This window comes from Mustela nigripes, chromosome 1 (assembly GCF_022355385.1).
Source record: "Mustela nigripes isolate SB6536 chromosome 1, MUSNIG.SB6536, whole genome shotgun sequence".
Lineage (NCBI taxonomy): Eukaryota > Metazoa > Chordata > Mammalia > Carnivora > Mustelidae > Mustela > Mustela nigripes.
Window position 1 is genome coordinate 120,223,919 of NC_081557.1, and position 12,206 is coordinate 120,236,124.

General features: G+C 38.7%; 1 protein-coding gene across 5 annotated transcripts in view; it reads right to left on the reverse strand.

Moving 5' to 3' along the window:
• The window catches only part of EXTL3 (exostosin like glycosyltransferase 3), a 143,935-nt gene that overhangs the window by 24,447 nt on the left and 107,282 nt on the right, over positions 1-12,206 (reverse strand). The window lies entirely within an intron of this gene.

A 12,206-nucleotide genomic window follows, 5' to 3' on the forward strand; every position in this document is an offset into this window, starting at 1 on the left:
TTTGCAATTTGCAATTTCCACCTGTGGCACTGACTACACATAAAACACTTTCTTTCAGGGGGTACCTAATTCAGAGAAGTTAACAGCTGTGTCCGCAGCAAATCCCTATTCAGAGAATCTCTACCCAAAGTGACCCATATATGCAAAGCAGTATTTTCTTCATAAAACAAAGATTAGTGCCCAAACAGAACTACATTATTTAAAAACAAACAAACAAACAAACAATTTTTAACTTAGACGTTACCTTAGATGAGCATAGTTTATTACAATGCAGGCAGTAGTTTTGCTAATCACCTTGCCCAATACTCAAATGAGGATAACCATACTCAGTACTTTAATAGCTCATTTTATTTTTATGGTATCTATATCTAATTAATCCAACTGATGAGGAACTATCATTTTATTTCAAAAAAATAGAAACCAAGAACTTCCTGAGAAATCATCTTTTTAGAAAGACTGAAGAGTCACCTTTTTTTTTTTTTTTAAGATTTTATTTATTTATTTGACAGAGAGAGACTAGCAAGAGAGGGAACACAAGCAGGGGGAGTACGAGTGGGAGAAGGAGAAGCAGACTTCCCGCCAAACAGGGAGCCTGATGTAGTCCTCGTTCCCAGGACCCTAGGACCACGCATGACCTGAGCCGAAGGCAGACGCCTAACGACTGAGCCACCCAGATGTCCTGAGTCGCCTTACTTACAACAGAAGCTTAAACTGAGAATAAGCTCTACCTAGCTTGATCAATGGAATTATACACAGGGTCTAGAAGTTTATGAGTGGTTTCAAAGGTCCTCCTATGACCTCACAAATATGGTCTCTTCAGTTTAAAATACTTTTTCTCCTATTCTTCGACCGTGATTATTCTCTCCCTAGAGACTGAGCTCTCACACCTCCTGTCACTTCCTCCCTTTTCAAAATTAATCACTTCTATATTCTTAGAGCACAGTCCGCATACTTCAATTAAATCATTCTAAGACACCTAGAATCCAATTAGTTCAGAGCTCAAAGGGCCTTGGAGATCATATGGTCCAATTCTCATCCTGTACACAAACGACAAATGGCAGAGCCAGACGCTAACTTGTGCCTTCTAACTCCAAAGCAGTCTTTTTCTGCTAAATTCCTATTAAATTTAGAATGCTCATCAAATCAAAGCCCTATGGAAAATGCATTATTAACTGTGTACCATCAAAGAAGAAAAATGCTGCCAAACAAGAAAGCATGTAAAATAGTTTATCACTTAGAATGTTTACTCTATTAAAGAGCTTTTTAAGACTTTGCCTCACCCCCAGAGGAGCTCCTCCCAAGTCAAGACGAGAGAGGATCTATAACAGATTTGCTACTACAGAAAACAGATGTCAGAACTAAGCGATAGACACAGATTCCACCCTGCCCTGAAGCATGTTTGACCAGTGTAAAAATCTTCGTCTCCCAAGCTCAGATTCAGCAGTTACAGAGCAAAGCACTGGGCTCTGAGTCGGGGGGGGGGGGGGGGGGGGGTAAAGATCAAGGAGGGGGAGATGATCAAGTACTCACCATAGAAGCTGCTGGGCTCCATCCCCAAGGAGCAGGAAAGTGACCAGAAGTAGTAGAAGCCAAACCCCAACCTTAGCAACCATAAAATGCCATCTATCTTACAAGGCACCTAATTTCAGAGATGTTAAAATGTTAATAATGTCCACCTTACAATCAATGGACTACGGCATCTGTCTGCTCAATCACATCCAACAAACTACCCCTGGTCCTTCATTTCACTTTTCAAACATGCCTAGCATTCAGTTAATACAGAACTGCAATTTTGCCAGTTCAGGGGAACAAAGCTGCCCCCTCAACTCTAGCAATAATGCACATAGCTTAAAATGAAGAAGAAATAATTGAAAAATCCATTTCTTGACTATTCAACTGTAGATTATCAGTTTTTCAAGTCAGACACCAGAAGGATTATCTATAGCAAAATTAGTAATCCAGAAACATAGCACAGAGCTTTAGTACTCAGAGTGGACCCAAAGATCAGCAACAGGGGCCTCGCTGTCCTCCTGAGGACTCTCTTAGAAATATGCAGGCCTACCCCAAACCTACCAAGTCAGAACCTGCAAAATCCCCAGGTGATTTCTATTTTGAGAGGGTCCGTAGAGAAAAAAGGCAGCTTTGGAGTCAATCAGAAAAGCCTGAGTTCAAATTCCAACTCTACTACTTACTTGTTGTGTGAAGGTAAGGAAGCAGCCTCTCTGCTAAATGTATATAGCACCATGTTGTGTGCAGAAATGGAACTTGCTTATTAGCCAAACTTGACAATCTTATAAACAACCTAATTCACTCTAAAAACAGAAAGCAACAGCAAGAGCTAAAACAGTCGTGCTCTGATGCCTAGATCATATCCAAAATTTTTATCCAATTTACAAAGTAAACCAAATCAAGAGGATCTACTTGTTCACTGTAAGACTTGGAATTGAAGATCTAATACCAAATGTGTTTTAGCCTAGATTTCACATCCACGTTTTTATCAAGTATATTAAAGTCCATTATGAGGCAAGTCCATTAAGAACAATTACTATGGGGGCACCTGGGTGGCTCAGTCTGTTAAGCATCTGCCTTCGGCTCAGGTCATGATCCTTGGGTCCTGGGATCAAGCCCCACATCAGGCTCCCTAAGCAGCGGGGTGCCTGCTTCTGCTTCCCCTTCTCCCTCTGCCTCTGCCTCCACTGATGAGTAGCTCGCTCTCTCTCTCTCAAATAAATAAAATCTTAAAAAAAAAAACTACTATGGATTCCAGAAATAGAGTACACATACTACTTCTGCTCATCCTGGCACAACTCCAATGGGCTGAATGGCAGCAAGATTTTAAGGATTCGGGAACTGGTGCAATAGCCATCAGAATAAAAGAAAAAATTTAAGGATTCATAGAAACACAACATCATGAGTTGCAGCAGCTTATTTCTGGTTAACTTAGAAACAACTGTGGTCAATAAGTCTGCTTTCAGAATTCATAGCAGGGATTCTCAATTCTGAGTGATTTTGCCCACCATGAAACATTTAAAACAATGTCTTTGGACTTTTGTGGTTTTCACAACTGGTGGAGGAAGGAGGTAAGCTACTCACGTCTAACTAGCAGAGGCCAGGGGTGTTGGTAAATCATGCAAAGCACCAGACAAGCCCCACAACAGACTCATCCGACCCTAATACCATTAGGGCTATTGCTGAGACACCCTGATTTAGAGTCAACAATCAGGAAACAGTACACCAAACTGCAAAGAATAAATGTAGTTTGTTATTTAAGAACAATCACCTTTTCCTCCTAACCAAAAGGATTTCTGCACTTGTAAACACTGCACATATAAACTAAAATTAAGGAGGGGAAAAGAGTAAAAACTTTCTTCTAACAGTTCTGCCTCCAAGCTACAGTGCTTAATGGCTGTAATCAGCAAACCAACCGTTATCCCTTCTGGCACCAAAATCATAAGGACAAAAAAACTTAAACATTTGCAATGCAGACCTGCAGAGGAGCTTGGCCTCTAAGAGTCTGAGAAATGACAGATCATACATGAAAGAAATGAGTCATCCAGAGTAGTAAGTCGTGTTTACAAAATATTCTCATTTTTGTTGACATTCTTTGTTTTGTTTTTCAAATTAAAAAACTCCTTCTTCCTCAATTGGCTATTTTTTTCATGCCTTATGATTATACATTAGTAACCTGTGAACATGAAGACTGACCTTCACGTTACTGAGTGAATTACTGGTTACAACACTGACCAGAATGTATAGACTATGGTCCCTGGAATCCAACAAGTGTTCAACAAACATTTTATAAAGGAATGAATGAACAATTGACTCGGAAATAAGACCTAATTTAGCCCTGTCCATTCTATTTTCAGAATATGGAATAAAGACGATAAATTTATATATCAAAAACACAACATTATATATACTGAAACTTCCTTGTATTTAATCTAGTTTTCCACAGCAAAACAATCCATCAACCTACAACTATCAAGTCAGGAGCAATGCTCAGTAACATTCATTTTTCTTGTTTCGCATACAATGCTTCCTGGGGATGCTTCACTAGTTCTCCTGTTTACCATCATTCATAAAAGCCTTGACTTTCTCTCACTGCAACTCTCTTCCTGTCACAATGGAACAGTACAGCAATCATAGCCTGGTGCCCTACCATATGCAAATGTATGCAAGTGTATGTATGATCAAAAAACAGTTTTAGTAACCTCAGGTAACATTCAAATTGGTTCTTGAGGAATTCTGGAATTTATAAATGATAAAGAGCTACTATTCTAATAGGATCCTTTCTTCTAGTATGCTAACTAGGCATTTGGCTTCTAAATCCAGACAGAATCAGCAAACCCACATGAAGTAGGAAAGTATCAATTTATATAATAAATAATTAGTTATCATAATAAATGTGATGTCCAATTAATAGTTAGCAAATATCTCTTAATATGTAAGGTGTGGAAATATAAGTAGTTACTGCTGTTAACAAGGAACAACAGCACATGTCAACAATTATTAAGTGATAGTTGCTTAAATATAGCAGGATAAATTTGGATTCAAATAGAGTAAATACTTAAATATGGAATCTTTTATAAAAGCAGCTCATGACCAGCCATAGGTAGGTCTTTGAAGTTGGTAAGCAAGAAAAATAGGGCTTGAAGAGATTATGTGAATTAACACAAGTCATAAAGCAGACCAAGAACAGAGAGCACAAAAAGGTAAAACATACCTAGGAAGTAATAAAATTAGAAAACGTATGTGGAGGGGCTCCTGGGTGGCTTAGTTGGTTAAGTGGTTGCTCTTGATCTCAATGCAGGTGATAATCTCAAGGTCACGAGATGGAGTCCTGTGTCAGGCTCCATGTTGAGCAGGGAGTCTGCTTGAGACTCTCTCTCTCCCTATGCCCCTCCCCTGGCTCACAGGTACATATACATGCATGTGCGCTCACCCACTCTCAAATAAATAAATCTTGGAAAGAAACAGAGAAAAGAAAATGTAAGTGGAAAATATAAAGTGATCATGCAAACACATAATGCCACCTACTAAAATCAGCAATTTAAATATCCTTATAACATTATCCTTTCTCTCCTTTTCTTTTTTTTTTTTTTTTATAGAGAGGGAGAGAGAGAGACTCCTAAGGAGGCTGGCATGCCCAGCGCAGAGGTGCACTGGTGCGGCTCCATCTCACAACCCTGAGATCATGACCTGAGCAGAAATCAAGAGTTGGGACACAAGCAATTGAGTCAGTGGGGTGCTCCTTTTTCTCTTTTAGATCAAATTTTGTTCAGCCAAAGCTAGCAATTTTCAGCCTCAATACATACACATGTATAATGCACTTCTGTAATGAATACATTTCTGAAAATGAACCTTATGTCAAGGCATCATATAGACAGTTAGGTAAACACCATCTAATTTTTGTCCTCCATCCTTCCCTTTCCTCCAATTTAAAAAAGTAACCCATCGCAGAGCTCAGGAATCAAGAAAATGAGGTCCAAAAGGAAGCACATGGTCATGTTTACCTACCTGTAAGGACTCACGTGAAACAGCTTGAGGGGATGGTGATCAACAGATAAAGGCCAAGGAACATTAAGATATATTAGTTTTTCAAGGAATTCATTCAATAAACACCAAGTGGTGGGGACAAAAAGTTAGGAAGTTCAGAGAAGGAAGAAAAAAGATAAGAAGGTAACACACTGAACTGGTTTTCTATTTACAACTTTCTTTAAATTTGGGTCAATTGCAGTATTAAAAAAATTATATATTTTAGATTATAAGTCTGTTTTAACTCATATAAGAGAAGTTACACATGCTCCCTATGAAACTGTAGATAAAGAACTGTGGATAGCATAGGTTGGAGGTCTGCTATCAAATCAGAGAATGCAGAGCAAGACGACAACACAGTGCTGAACACAGAAAATGCTCAAAACTTGTTAGCTCTTATTATTACACAAGATTAACACAATCTCTTCCTGTTTTATTTTGTGAACATTTTATATACACACATATATATACATACATACACACACACACACACACATATATATACCGTGCCTTTTCAAGAAATTCAAATTTGGTAAAAATATGCACTGAACATGGTTCAGAAGTCCTAAGTTCTAATTTCAATATTAATTAGTTGAGTGACCTAAAGTAATAAAATTCTCAGTCTTAGATTCCTTACTTTGAATTAATAAAAAGAGTACATATAGACTAAGAGGGGAAGATTCTACCTAAAGAACTGATTTGTAGCAATTAGGAAATCATTTATGCAACATGACTTTTCAGCAATTCCTTTATGTTATACATTTATGATTCTTGCTATCAATTTCTGATTTTTGGTAGCTTTGTCTTACACAATTCTCCTTTGCAGCCATGCAGCCCCTTCTCAAACAGAAAAAAAGAGGGCCACAGCTATAATTACCAAGTTATTAAGTAAAATGATGCCCCCCCCCAAAAAAAAACAGATACACCAACACCTAATGAAGTATACCAGACTTTGTAATCTTGGACCTAGAAAAGCTAGGCAGAGTTTTTCCTATTAGCTGTGCTTCAAAATCACAATTTTAGGATATTATCATCTGATATACTCAAGTAATATATTTTTTTAACTATTTTATTTATTTATTTGACAGAGAGAGATCACAAGTAGGCAGAGAGGCAGGCAGAGAGGGAAGCAGGCTCCCCACCGAGCAAAGAGCCCGATGTGGGGCTCAATCCCAGGACCCTGAGATCATGACCTGAGCTGAAGGCAGAGGCTTTAACCCACTGAGCCACCCAGGCGCCCCTCAAGTAATATTTTTTAAAGGTGAGTGGACACAGATAAAAATAAAGTGTATCAACTTTCTAAGGAATAGCCTTTGGAATTACCTGTACTGTTGCCTGAGGTCTAGCCAGAAGTAAAGCCTTTAACAGCCTGACTGGCAGAGACCCAGGCCTGCATATTAATGACACTGAATTCTCTTCTAGTCTTCCTTCATCTTCCCTTAGCTTACTACTACTGGCATGATGACTGACAGCACAATAACCACCCTGGCATGACATCAGGTTCCCAAAACAGAATTCTCCTTTTCCAATTCTAATATCAAGGGCTGAGAAGGAGGGGAAAAGGCAGTGAAAAATACTCTCCTATCTCTATATATAGTTGTCATTTGGAACAACAAGCACATTTTGGCCTTACCACTTCCACAGAGACCTTGAAGTCTACAAGGGAGGTGTGATATGCTTAAGTCATCCTCTCCACCACGACTGCCCTGGTCCAAGCTGCCCACACCCTCACCTAGGCTCCTGCAATAATAAATAGCCTTTGAACTGTTTATTCTGCTCTTTTCTCCGTAGTCCAACACACATCATATTACTCCTCACTCAAAACCCTCCAATGGCATCCTAACACACCTAGAATAAAATCTCCAATCCCTACCATGACCTACCTGGTCCTACATGTGCTGACTTCTACTCTCTCCAACCTGCTTTCAAGTGCTCTCCTTGCTCACTCCACCTCAGATAACACAGGGCATTCTTGCCATGTCTCGAGCACGACAAGCTCCTAGCATTTGCTATTCTCTATATATTCCTCCAGAATTTACATAGCCCATTCCCTCACTTCACTCAGGCTTCTGCTCACATGTCACCTCTTCACGGAGGCCTTCCCAGGCACATTATGTAAACTGACTGTACACTTCAATGGAGAAGAGAATTAAAAACTAAGAATTGGAGAACTGGCAGCCCACAAGACTGAGAAATGAGTAAGTATTCAGTGTGAAGATGAGTGGGGTTTTGAGTGAGCAAGACCACACCACTAATTACTGAAACGTGTCCTCCTTCATAACAACCCAAGTTTTCAAACTCAAAAAGGAAAGATTTTGATGTTCTTATTTCCACAGAAAGCTCCAAACAAGGCCACCCTATTTATTACTATTATTCAGAATACAAAGCAGAGTGAGGTAGATGTGTTAACTAATGAGAATGAAGTAATAACTCAAACCAAAATTTGGTGTGGGCTATGTATCAAAAGGATTACTTGGAGGTTTCTGTTTTCAGGATGGCTGAAGAAGCTCCTAACAGACCCAAACCTCCTACAGATGGTAACTATAAACTCTGGACAAAAATACCAAGAAAGCAATTACCTGAAGGCACTGGACAGTGAACAGAGGGTGGCAAATTCCAGAGAGGAGCTGAAATTTAGGAAGGAATGACCAACATGAGTAGAATCACCATTGCTTTTATCCTGACAGTAGGCCAGTCAGCAGCATATAGAACAGCTAAACTCACATACAACATCCAAGTCTTTTCTGGCCTGAAGAACAAGAGGAAAGAGTGGGAGTCAAAAACAGCCCTCAGAAAGAAAGGAGATTCCAGAAGAGAGCCAGATAGAGGGAGCTCTAAGTTCTATGTATAAACTATCCAGTCTCTGGCCCCCTCTAAGCCACATGTGCATGCTTGGTGCTGTCTGTAAGCCAACCAACAAAAGATAAAAGGATCAAACTCACGTTTGAGTTGCAGCTCAAGAGACAGAACTTGCAGTCTAAGTTCAACTGAAGAAATTGCTTGCAAAAACTAAAACATCACTACTTTTCAGAGAAATAAAACAAAACCCACAGTCTTCACAGTATAATATTCACACTCTACAAAACTATGTGATGTACCAAGAACCAGAAAAACATGACTCTCAAGAAAAAAGAAATTCAGTTAAATCTATCAAGTGACCTATATGTTGGAATCAGGAGACAAAGATGTTAAAGTAGCTATTATAATTATGTTCAATGAAATAAAAAGCATACTCAGAGTGGAAAAAAAGAGGAGATCTCAGCAGAGAAACAGAAACTATTATTTTAAAAACATGGATAGTCTGGAATTGAAAAATATATTTACAATTTAAAATTGATTGGATGAGTTTAACTGTAGAGATGACACAAAAGTCTGTGAACTTATCAATCAAGAAAAATGATCAAGGGTGCCTGGGTGGCTCAGTGGATTAAGCCACCGCCTTCAGCTCAGGTCAGGATCTCAGGGTCCTGGGATGGAGTCCCGCCCGCATCAGGCTCTCTGCTCAGCAGGGAGCCTGCTTCCTCCTCTCTCTCTCTCTGCCTGCCTCTCTGCCTACTTGTGATCTCTGTCAAATAAGTAAATAAAATCTTTAAAAAAAAAAAAAAAAAAGAAAAATGATCAAAACTGCAGAATAGGAAAAAAAAGTTTAAAAAAAATGAACAGACACTGAGAACTGTGGGACACAATCAAAATGTCTAATATACATATAATGGAGCCCCCAAAGGTGAGGAAAGAATGGAACAGAAAAAAATACCTGAATAAATAATGAAGTAAAAATTTCCCAGTATATGCTAAAAAAAAAAAAAATTGATAGATTTAAGCATCTTAGTGAATCCCAGTCAGAATACAAATCAAAGAAAACCATGCCAAGGCATATCATACTCAAACCACTGAAAAAAAATGTAAAAAAAAAAAGTCTTGAAAGCACCCAGAGAAAAGAATATATTCCATATGGGGAAACAAAAATTTGGAAACCACTGACATACCATCAGAAACAAGGGAGACCTGAAAACAGTGAAACAGCCTTAAGATGCAATGAAAGTGGTCATACCTGACCCAGTAAGGAGTTTTTGGAAGGACCAGCTTTCAAATCCCTTGGCATACTACTTCTCTCCATTTGACTTCCATTAGATAGTCTTTGTTGTTATGCTCCCAGAGCTAAGGAACCTGATTCAACTGCTTACGAAACAGGCAAGAGACAAAGCGGTCACCCACCATCACCACATCTGTTCAGCAGCCCCACACCATTCTGACAGCTACTTCAACTAATGGCACTTCTTCCATCTCTCTGAGTGGAGTCCAGGCCCTATCCTATTTGAACTGATGAGAATTAAAGTAATTGGGGCAAGAGTATCCAAGGCTGGTAGCAGTAAAAGTCACATATACTCTAAGCCATATCTAATTCAGTTTCCCTTGTTATCTAAATAATAGACAAGAATGAGGAATTTTAATATACAAATACCAGTAGGCACCCCTAAGACAATCCCTCTCTACCAAAAACCTAGGGCTCAATAGATTTCATAGCCCACAGATATTTAGCATTTATGCCTAATGCTTAGATAAGAACCTGAGCACAAGAGAAGCACAAATTGTCCATCGTTTTCCGAAATGGTATGTGGGGTTCCTGGGTTGATTCAAAAATGCTGACTTCAAATCATTTTCTCTGAAGGACTGGAATCTGAGCGATTGCCTGAGAATCACCCTACTGCTAAGTTTATAAGGACCTGTTAATTATAACATAATGGATAAGGTACATCTGCATCCCGGGTAGCAAAACTACTCCACGACATCTCATTATAGTGCCATTTCTCCAGAGGGGAGAGAGCTGCCAGTCCCTCCTAGTCTCAATGCCTGGTAATGTTGGCTCCATGCTAAGAGGCCAGCAATTCAACCACTGCCACCCCCCCCCCCCCAAAACCCTGCCTCTCTTAAATAGAAAATGGAGTCAAAATATTTAGAGAATACAGTGTTTTCTCCAGCTTGAAACTGTTTCTTCTTTTTCAGAAGAACTAAAAAACACCGGTACCGCTAATATGAGTAAGCTATTCAGAATGGCCTCCCATTTGGAAAGTTTCTGGCATTTTCCAACTAGGCATTGTATTATGGCAATGAGCTACCCAGTAATCAAAGAGGACTACTTATTTCCCACCAGAGTTAAAAGAAAGGATTAGTTCTGGTAAGTTCTCTAACAAATTTCAGTCACTGTTAATAAGGTGGTGTCGGCTTCTCTACATCCATACCAAATTCAAAGAAAACTCGGGAAAAATGGCAAACAAAAGCCGCTTTATTATTGTATTTGAGCAGCATCCACCTTTCATAGAGCAAATGCTTTCTTTTTTTTAAATTTCAGTGACACTTAAAAAGTTGTAACGGAGAAAGAAAAAAGTGAAATTTATTCAGAAAGAAATCTATAAAGAAATCTTCCCATTCACAACACTTTTCTTAATATACAAGATAAATTCTGGAATCAAAAGTTTTTAGAACCCCACATAGTTTGAAGAGCCTCAGATTATAAATTCAATTAAAATTTAAGAAAAGAAAAGACTAGCAGTGGTTGAAAAAAATTTAAAACAAAGATTTGTACAGGAGAAGGTAAATGGTAACAGCTACAACACAAAGGGAAATTATGCAGTGGACAGACAAGGCCTTTACCAGTGAAGTGAATTAAAGTTGTTCATAACACAGGCAGCATATCCATACTGCCTTCCATCTTCTTAGACATAAAGGGATAAGTAGGAGTCAAACAGTTACTGGGTACCTTTCTAGATTCCTTATTTGTATTATTTTATTTTCCTCTCTAAGCCTTAATTCAAAGAAGTTAACTCATCAAAGATCACAAAACTGACTACTTAATCCCAGGTCTCTATTACTCCAAAATTCATACTGCCCTATTATACCATGCTGCTGCTCAGGAAATATTTCACATGAATCAGTTTCTTACTGATACAATTTTAAAAACCAGTCTGGCACAAATATTCCCCTTCTAAACAGATTCTTCCTAAAAACTACATTAATTTTCTTTAGCAACCTTCTAATAATGCAGGGCCCATGGGAACTTCTGCCTGTCCTTGCTACCTTTTTCTGAAATGTATCTGTGCCACAGGATAAATAGGGGCAGTTTGTTTGCTTATGACGTGCTCTAAGGCCTCACATTTAAGATAAATAGGTAATCTTCTAGATTGCTAAATTCATGCCAAAAGGTGGATAAACAACAAAGTCCTCAGAACTAAAGCCCTATCCTACCATTATCTTTCCTGTAAAATATGGCATCCAAATCATGACAGAAAGAACAGAAAGAACTCTGAGAGACCAGGACCTCCAACTCCCAAATATTTCAAAACCCAACTCCAATCTTCCAAAAAACCTCTACAATATTCTGATAAATAGTCTTCTTGCTAAGTATGGAAGGTGATTAAAGCTGCAGCTTCTGCAATCAGACAACACTGAAGCTCAGTTTGTCTATGACTTGTCATGATTATGACCTTGGGCAAAAGAGTTAACCTCTTGAAGCCTCAGTTTCCATAGAGATAAGGAGAAGAAACCATAATAATGATGTAAGTTTATAAATCCTAAATTACACTGCCTGGGTCATACGCACTTCCTAAGCATTAGTTTTGTCATCATCATTTGCATGAACATCTTTGTTATGACATGGAAGACATCAACAGGGT